The sequence below is a fragment of the Salmo trutta genome, chromosome 7 (genome assembly GCF_901001165.1).
Source record: "Salmo trutta chromosome 7, fSalTru1.1, whole genome shotgun sequence".
NCBI lineage: Eukaryota > Metazoa > Chordata > Actinopteri > Salmoniformes > Salmonidae > Salmo > Salmo trutta.
Window position 1 is genome coordinate 37,547,686 of NC_042963.1, and position 10,303 is coordinate 37,557,988.

At 39.9% G+C, this 10,303-nt stretch overlaps 1 long non-coding RNA gene across 1 annotated transcript; it reads left to right on the forward strand.

Annotated features, from left to right (window-relative positions):
- The first annotated feature begins 1,238 nt into the window (after positions 1-1,238).
- On the forward strand, positions 1,239-6,161 carry LOC115197341 (uncharacterized). Its single transcript, XR_003878998.1, has 5 exons — positions 1,239-1,512; positions 1,619-1,993; positions 4,803-4,850; positions 4,962-5,048; positions 5,471-6,161. It is a non-coding gene; the product is annotated as an uncharacterized LOC115197341 (long non-coding RNA).
- Positions 6,162-10,303: the final 4,142 nt, after the last annotated feature.

Here is a 10,303-nt window from a genome sequence, read left to right on the forward strand (position 1 = left end):
AACACAATGTGATTATTAGATTCCAAACAAAGATTACCTGTACTCTGCTGCCACGTGCCGACAAGACGGAAGATTGAGCAGGTGGGTCAGCTTTCACATGTCTAATAAGCCTGTCTGTTAATCCAGTTGTCCCTTATTTGTTCTCTGATTCAATTTGACACAATTCTGTGTGTGTTTGGTCCCAGGAGCAAAGATCCTAATTTTCCAGAATATTTGGCCATTGTGTGCGTGTACAATGTACAGAACCACAACATTTGTGGCAGACGCCCTCAGGCACAGGGATGTGGGGGCCAAAGCCATAGAGACACTGACCCAGCTCTTTGGAATCGGGCACTCCCCCTCATCTGTCCTGATGGTCCTGAAGAACGACCTGCAGATTGAGTACAGAGAGGACTACATCTTCACCTCTGTCGAGACCTCCAGTTCTGTTACCAGTAAGTTAATATTTTTTAAAGATAGGTGCCTAGGGAACTGGGTGATATTTTTTTTAATTCAGGACAGTCTTGTGTTATGATTATGATAATTTCCTTTTGTATCATGGTAGGTGTAGGAAATTGTGGACACATCATTGTACTACTTTTCTCTTTTGCACAGATTGTACCACAAAGTGTTCAGGCAGGAGCATGGGGAACAGAATGGGCCTGAGATGCTCTCAGCCCTAGAGAGGCAGGTTGAGGAGTATAATCTTAGGTGCGGCGAGATCTGTGCCAAGGTTGCGAAATCTTCTGGAGGAACCCCTTCATTGATTCCTCTGGGAACATGGACAGAGAACTGCATAGTTTTTCTTCTCCTTACCCACACCTGTGCTGGCGGTCTCCCCTTGAGGTTATCCTGACTCAGTCTGAGGATGAGACCACAATCCTTGAGGGCCGTCAACTGTTGAAGGACATACTGCAGACGCCTTTGCAGGGAGAGGTCAGGCTGGTCCTCGCCTCATCATTTCAGATGACTGCAAGGCAGAGAGGGGAGCATTGGGGGGGCATTTCCAGGGGCCAAACTGCTCCTCTACACCTTCCACCTACTCCAGGCAGTGTGGAGGTGGCTGTGGGGTAAGGAGAGTGGAGTAGACCTGAGAGACAGGCAGACCCTCGTCACTGTCGGCAAAGACATCATGTGTGCCAGGGAAGAGATGGTTGAGCCCCTCTATCAGCAGGCAAAACAAAACTCAGTTGTAGCCAGGTTAGTGTAGTATAACAGTATAATGAGGTGCAATCTATTAACTTATGCTTTATTCTCAGTAACTTTATTATGATAAAACCAAGACATGGGGAGGAGCTGCCAGGCGGAGCTACCAACCCGAGGGAACAACTTTGTGGAGGCAGCAATGCGGGTCCTTATGGATAAAAATCCTCTAGAGGACGAAAGTGTTCAATCTCCCTGCCTTATTTGACCAGCCTGGAGGCCTATTGTGAGGCACGGGTGACTGATGTTGCCCTTGACCGCAGGGAAACATTCTAGTGCTCTCGTTTTCTGGCCCAGGAAAGCAACATCAACCCATCTGACATCGAGCAGGTAAAATAGTGATATTTGTAATATTACAAATATCCATCATGTGGTCTTTTATTTTTAGTTATATCTTATATAAGTTGTCCATCTTCTCTCTCCTAATGTCTGTCAGGTGGGGGAGAAGCAGTACAGGGTGAAGGACACCACACCAGGCCAGACCTATACTGTGGACATAGAGATGGACCTCTGCACTTGTCCAGTAGGGCACCCAGGAGCTCCATGCAAGCACCAGGCTGCTGTGGTTGAGATATACAAATGCCTGTCCATCAACTTCCTCCTGACAACACCGGAGATCAGGGCTGAGAAACTAAAGAGAACAGGAGTTAAAATAGTGGCTAATTAATTATTGTTTATGGTTAGAAAGTCATTTTAATGTGAATATTTTATGTACCAAAGCAGAGTGCTGAAGTTGATTAAATATCTCTTACAGCAACAATATCTCTGGATTTTCTGCAGCAACTGAGACAGCCAAGTCAGCCATTAGATGGTGAGTTAGCACACCAAACAAATTATGAATGATGCAACAATACAGAATGTCTGTTTATTTGTGTGTATTTTTACAGCTATCCATTTGAGCATTTCAATGAAAACATGCAACTGGTTTGAAAAGTTTCAAATCACCATTTGAAGAATTCATAAGTATCTGGACAAATTGGTAACGTCACACCCCAACTCGTGACTGAATGAGTAACAAGTTTGATGCAGTCCTTTTTTTACTTTAGAATTACCAAAGCTGGTACTTATTTGCTTTATGAAACTGTATTATAAAGTATAGTATTTGTTTTATTATTGGATATACAGTACCTGTCAAAAGTTTGGACAAACCTACTCATTCAAGGGATTTTATTTATTTGGACTATTTTCTACATTGTAGAATAATAGTGAAGACATCAAAACTATGAAATAACACATATGGAATCAAGAAGTAACTAGAAAGTGTTAAACAAATCAAAATATTTTATATTTGAGATTGTTCAAAGTAGCCACTCTTTGCTTTGATGACAGCTTTGCACACTCTTGGCATTCTCTCAACCAGCTTTCTGAGGTAGTCACCTGGAAAACAAAGTTAATTTGTGGAATTTCTTTCCTTCTTTGTGCATTTGAGCCAATCAGTTGTGTTGTGACAAGGTAGGGGTGGTATACAGAAGATAGCCCTATTTGGTAAAAGACCAAGTCAATATTATGGGAAGAACAGCTCAAATAAGTAAAGAAAAATGACAGTCCATCATTACTTTAAGGCATGAAGGCAATCAATCCAGACAATGTCAAGAACTTTGAAAGTTTCAAGTGCAGTTGCAAAAACCATTAAGCGCTATGAAGAAACTGGCTCTCATGAGGACCGCCACAGGAAAGGAAGACCCAGAGTTACCTCTGCTGCAGAGGATAAGTTCATTAGAGTTAACTGCACCTCAGATTGCAGCTTAAATAAATGCTTCACAGAGTTCAAGTAACAGATGCATCTCAACATCAACTGTTCAGAGGAGACTGGGTGAATGGTGAAAAGAACCCACTACTAAAGGACACCAATGGAAATCTGTCCTTTGGTCTGATGAGTCCAAATTTGAGATTTTTGATTCCAACCGCCGTGTCTTTATGAAACGCAGAGTAGGTAAACAGATGTGTGGTTCACACCGTGAAGCATGGAGGTGACACTGTCTGTGATTTGTTTAGAATTCAAGGCAAACTTAACCATCATGGCTACCACAGCATTCTGCAGTGATACACCATCCCAACTGGTTTATGCTTAGTGGGACTATCATTTGTTTTTCAACAAAACAATGTCCCAAAACACACCTCCAGGTTGTGTAAGGGCTAGTTGACCAAGGAGAGTGATGAAGTGCTGCATCAGATGACCTGGCCTCCACAATCACCTGACCTCAACCCAATTGAGATGTTTTGGGATGAGTTGGACCACAGAGTGAAGGAAAAGCAGCCAAGTGCTCAGCATATGTGGGAACTCCTTTAAGACTGTTGGGAAAGCATTCCAGGTGAAGCTGGTTGAGAGAATGCCAAGTGTGCAAAGCTGTCATCAAGGCAAAGGGCGGCTACTTTAAGGAATATGAAATATATTTTGATTTGTTTAACACTTTTTTTTGGTTATTACATGATTCCATATGTGTTATTTCATAGCTTTGATGTCTTCACTATTATTCTACAATGTAGAAAATAGTAAAAATAAAGAAAAACCCTTGAATGAGTAGGTGTGTCCAAACTTTTTTTATTTAATCTTTTTTTAACCAGGAAAAGCCCATTGAGACCCAGAGTCTCTTTTTCAAGGGAGACCTGGCCGACAAGGCAGCAACAATCAATACATTACATAATTAAAACATACAACAATACAACACAATACGATCCAGCCTAATAAAAGCATTTGCAGTCCTCCGTAACAGTCTCTTATCAATATTTTTTAATTAATTCAGTGGCACTGTCATATCTAGATGAAGCATGGATTGTAGACTATTCCATGCCTCTGGTGCACAAGAAGAGAAGGCAGTCTTGCCTAATACTGTAAATGTCCTGGGGACTTTAAGTAGCAACCACCTAGCAGACCGGGCTGCACTGTTAGTTACTGCTGCATGGTAACTGCTGGTGGTGAAGGAGACCAGACTACAGAGGTAAAGAGGGAGTTTACCCAAAAGGGCTTTGTAGATGAACACATACAAATGTATCTTTCTGCCCATATAAAGTGAGGTCCAACCTACCATTTGGTACAAGGTGCAATGGTGGGTGAGTGACTTGGCATTTGTAATAAAGCGCATTGATGCATGATAAACAGAGTCCAGTCTCTAAGATAGGAGGTTGCATGCATATACAATTAGTCACCATAAACAATTACAGAGAGAAAAATGGCCTGGACAAGCTTCTTTCTAGCCATAAGCAGGAATCAAACCTTATTTCAATTTAAGCTTTGTCACAAGATTATCCACATGAACTTTAAAGGGCAACTTGTCATCCAACCATATACCTTGGTATTTGTAGGATGACAATTTTCAGTGGATAAGCCACCAGATATGACAATGCTAACTTTCTCTGGCAGAGTTCTAGCTCTGGTAAAGTTTTTTGTACATTCAAGACCAGTTTGAGACCATAAAGGGAGCCTTGCAGTGACTGAAATGCAGTCTGGAGCTCTTCATCAGCCTGAACCAGAGAAGGAGCACATGAATATATGACTGTATCATCTGTGACTTTGCTGGTTGCATATCATTTCCCAAATCATTAATACAAATTGAGAACAACACAGGAGCTAAAATGGAACCCTTTTGACTGGTACACAGTATATATTATGTATTTAACAGCTACAGTTCAGGCAACACAACAACTTCCACAAGAGGACCTTTCAAACGGTTGGTTAACAGATCATCATCATCTAATCATTTCTACATATCTAGATTCTAGACTAACAATCTTCTGTTCATGCCAAGACTAAAAATGATGTAACTGCACTCACTTGACAGACATAACCACTGGCTTGGAGAGGGAAGATGTAACCTCCAGTGTTCCTGACCACTAGCCTTTCGCTGTGCCAAGAGACTCAGAAGGGGGTGAGTAAATAAGGCCAGATCTTCAAAGAATTTGTTCTTTTCTGTTATTACAGAATATAAGTCTATCGTTACAGCACATATATAAATCTGTATATCAACAGTTAGAGTTTTATTAACTAAAAGTCCCAGCGTACAACATTTGACTCAAACCTATTTGACTCGAAGAGTGCATGCAGCATTTAACACAAATCAAATTTTGTTTGTCGCGTACACATATTTCGCAGATGTTATCGCAGGTGTAGCGAAATGCTTATGTTCCTAGCTCCAACAGTGCAGTAATACCTAACAGTACAAAACATTACACTCAAATCACCCAAATTAAAAATAAATGAATATAGAAATATTACATTTGAATGATACAGTTTGTCTTGAAGACTTTGTTTTAGCTCCCCTCTCATCTATATCATGTTTTTATCTAACAGACTTTCTGCCTGATTTGCCTGACCTGGTGGAAGACATGCCAAAGGAGTTCAGTTCCTTGACCAAGGATGACTACTACAGTGACGCCCTGGTAGCAATGGCCAAGCAATACAGAGCAATGAAAGCAAATCCATCAAGGCTGCTGTCTGCAGTGCATTGCTTCGGCAAAGCCCATGTCAGCCCAGCAGCCAAGAAAGCAACTGCACTACAACGAGCAGCTAGATGTCCCGACCCCATGATCCCCTGTCAGCCTACTGCAGTTGGCCTTAGAGCGAGCAAGGTTGGATCGAAGAGTCATCTGACTGCTGGACGTCCAAAACCCGGAACAGCGGTCCTGAGCACCCTTACTGCTTAGACAAAAAGAGGAAAGGCCTGCCAGGTTTGGGCATCACAAGTTGTCTGAGTCTTTGGCAATGAATTGTTCACACAAGAAGTGAGGAGTTAGTTCGTTTTTATGTGGTTGCTTTAAGTTGTCTATTTATGATGTTTGATATTCTGTTGTCATAAAATCCGAAAAGAGAGCATGCATGGATGCATTGTCTTACTAGCCGTTGAAGATAGGCATACTAGTTCATTAAATAGCATGCAGTCACCTAGCCCATTTCCTAGATCACAGTGGAACTCTGGTCTAGCTGTATAACATTTAGCCACCTTGCAAGTTATTTAAAATCAAATTAAATTTGATTTGTCACATGCATCGAATACCTTGTGAAATGAAATGAAATGCTTACTTACAAGCCCTTAACCAACAATGCAGTTAACAAAAATACCACAAAAAAAGGATAAATAAAAGTAACAAATAATTAAAGAGCAGCAGTAAAATAACAATAGCGTGGCTATATACAGGGGGTACCAGTACAGAGTCAATGTGCGAGGGCACCGACCCGTACCTGTTTGGCGATGCTTTTCCCACGTCTGAGAGTATATCCATGGTTTGTGGGCGGTTCTGATAAGGAATGCATCACCCAAGAAAGAATTAAATCCAGTTGTTAGATTCTACCACCACCCTCCAAATCAACACCAAACATTGATGTCAATGTTTGCGCGTGCACATGCTTCATTCTTCTTCTTCCTGACGTGGTAAAAGCGTCGCCAAACAAGCACAGGTCAGCAAATATTTCACACGCCTCTCCAATGATATGTCCCAAGACAGAATTTTGACTGTTAAAATAACTGTACTTACTGTACTGTTATTAACTGTATACATGCTGGCGAGCTATGTAGGACTAGCAGTAGGATTACAATAGGCCGAGTTATAACAAATTCTATACTAACAATCTTCCAGTTCAGATGGAGCCCAATATACGTTTAATAATAATTTGTAAAATGATTTACTTATTTATTAATACATTTCATAAATATATAGATTTCTTTTGTGTTCCATTTATAGAGCCCGACATTGATCTGACACTCATTTTAAGGGGTTAATTTTCAGGTGAAGCTTTAACCTAGCCTATCAGAGGACAACAAGGTAGAAATAACTATTAACATATTGATTGCACTGTCAAATCCTTTCAACAAATGCATATGGTCTGGGGATCCATTTGGGATTGGGCCTCAGTCTGAAACCATCTCTTCAATTGTGGACAGCTGCTCTCTATACTCCTACCTGAAAATATAACTTCAAGTTTGGTTAACCTTTCTAAATAATATTCCAGTTACACTTGTCATGTTAAGGTGTTGCAGGTAGCCTAGCGGTTAGCGCATTGGGCTAGTAACCAAAAGGTTGCTTGCTAGTTCTAATCCTTGAGTTGACAAAGTGAAAAATCTGTTGATGTGCCCTTGAGCAAGGCACTTAACCCTAATTGCTCCTGGGTTGCTGTTGATAATGGAAGACCCTGGCTTTGACCCCACTCTCCGAGGGTGTCTCAGGGAGAGTGGGATATGCAACAACAAAAACATTTCCAATTCACACATTTGTACATGTGTTAAATAGGACACAGAAGCGCTCACCAAATTATTTTAATACAATCGAAGTTTAACACAAATCATACATAATATCAAACTTAACCAGCCTGCCAGCTAAATATAATAATAACTATCTTGCTAAAATCCAGTTGAGTGCATGTTTGGCAAGCCACTATGCTTAAAGCAAGTTTTTCAAGGAAGTTGTTCAAGCCAGTAATGAAGAGTTACCACGCATTACTTTTGTTTGTACATTTCCCAACAATAATAAGCCAAATTAAAAGCTAAAACATCTCGTGAACAAAAACGTAGGTACTTCAATGAGTTCAATCGCATTTTCTCCTGTTTTTTGACAGCACACGTCTGACTCCAAATCCATCCAATCACTGTTTCTTATGCTGTTGACCAATGACATGGATGTATGTAGGCTGGAATACGCCTCAAAAGGGGCGTTAGACCCGATGACGTGTTTCTACAAATTTATTTACCTTTATTTAAACAGGGAAGTTGTGCAATTTCAGTCTTGGGTGTTCAAAAATGGGAGATGGGTTATATTGTTCTCCAAACTAGATAATGCTTGTTTTATTATATGCGATGTGTATGGGTAAAATTCTCACACCTCAAATAATACTTTATTTTTAGATCTAGCTGATAAGCTTACTGAGCTGCAAAACAAGTAATCAAATGCATGACTTATAATAGATAGATTTCCACCTAGAATAGGTGGAACATCATTTTGCAGTAAACTGGCAGTAGTTGATACAAAATTAATTATATATGCAAAGCAATACCTTCAGGACTTAATTAATGAAATATAATTTGTGTTTTAGAGAACATGTCAAGTTGAATAAAAATAAAAGATGCACAATTTATGTTAGAAGGTTGCCCTATGGGGAAGTCATATTGAGACTAAAGTCTCTTTTGCAAATGAGCCCTGCACAATACAACAACTAACACTAACACAATGACAATAACTTGTCATTTTAAATCTGAAGTTAGGTAAATTGGAAGCTTGTAGAGCAGGGCTTTGTGAACAAAAAGAGCATAATGATGTGATCTATATGACTTTAAAGAGGTCCAGCCAACCTTTTGTTAAAGAATGCAGTGGTGAGTGAGTAATAAAACTGTCTCCTGTGATAAAACAAAGGGCGGTATGATGAACGGCATCCAGGGGTTTAAGAGTAGTGGCAACTGCAATTTGATAAATAGTATTGCCATAACCAGGAACAGATAGAAAGGTTGACTGCACAATCTGCTTCCTGGTGACTAGAGAGAGGCAGTATCTGTTTCTGTAAAACAGCCCACTTAACAAGCTCATTCGTAGGTTTTTTAAAACGTTAAATCATTGTCAATCCAAATACCAAGGTATTTGTATACAGGGACTCTTTCTAATATAGAACCATCCGATGCGTGAAGATGTAATCCATCTGAGACAATCTAACGAGAACTTGAAAACAACATGCATTTAATTTTGCCCGTATTAAGCACACGTTTTAAAAATCAGTAATGGCTTCCTGCACAGCAGCAAAATTGGACTGTAGCCTTGTCACAGTCAGGTCAGCCGTCGGGGCAATTGCGTAAATAATAGTACAATCCGCATATAGATGAAATTAAACATTTTAACCAATAAAATGTATATGAATAGTGAAAAGAGCAGGTCCTAGTATCGACCCCTGCAGAACACCTTTATGTACTTCAAGAAATTCAGGCTTAACCCCATCAATCACGATGGTCTGAGTTCTGTCACTAAGATAATGATGAAACCATGAGTAGGCGTCAGAGCCCAGAACAATCGAGGAAAACTTTAAGTAAAATAGCATGGTCCACAGTATTAAATGCTTTTGACAAGTCCACAAACAAGTCACAGTTCATTTTAGTGTCAAAAGCATTAACAATATCATTAACAACTAATGTGGTTGCTGTGATAGTGCTGTGCCCTGGCCTAAACCCAGATTGATTTATATTCAAAATACCATGCGTTTAGCTAGTCAATGTCGCCATGACACTGTCGTAATACTGTACTGCCTTTGGTATCTCTGTGTAAAAATTGTATTTATTTGTTATTTTGCGACATTACGAGAATGCATACATTTGTTTCTAATTTTTTAAAATCAGAGTCGATTGTGCGTCAAGAATTTAGCATAGCAAGTTTGTATGAAGGTCTAGTTATTAATGAGTACATAGTTCAATAATAATATCCTCCTAAAACGCTCTGATGACATACAAACTTTGCTGCCCTGTTTTCAATTGTCCACATGGCTGGGAGAACTCATTGCAGGCTAACGCAAATGAGCTGCTAAATGTGCTAGTTAGTTGGCTAGCTAGCTATCTAGCCAACTTCACATACTGTATAGATAGCCAAGTGAATGAAATATCACCATATATCTTGATGTATTTATCACTGTAAAAAAACAAACTCCAAATGCATTTGTAGGTAGCTAGCTAAACAGCCATGGAGGAGGGTGATAGGATAGCAGCCCCAACTGTCATGAGAGAGTAGACTATTCTGGATAGGGCAGGTACATTTGTGTAGTTCCTGTCCCTTGAAGTCTGTTTTCTTGTGAGGTTTTCTGTCCTCAGATAAAGAGAGGTATGAAAGCCTGTCTACATATGAAGAGCAGTGGTTCTCAGTCCTGGTCCTAGGGACTCAAAGGGGTGCACATTTTTGTTTTTGCCTTAGCACTGCACAGTTGACTCAAATTATCAACTCATCATCAAGCTTCAAGTGGTATTTAAGTATTCATTTGTGACGCCGTCCTTGATATGATCCTGTTATTGTCACATGCTACACAGGCACATATGTGTGCCCATGCATCTACCCATGCATCAATGTTATCATGATTTGTTATCAGGGATATTATACTTTAGTAATCCACAATGACCTGGTGATGTAAAAGTCTAATAATTACATTATCTTCCATATTTCTACA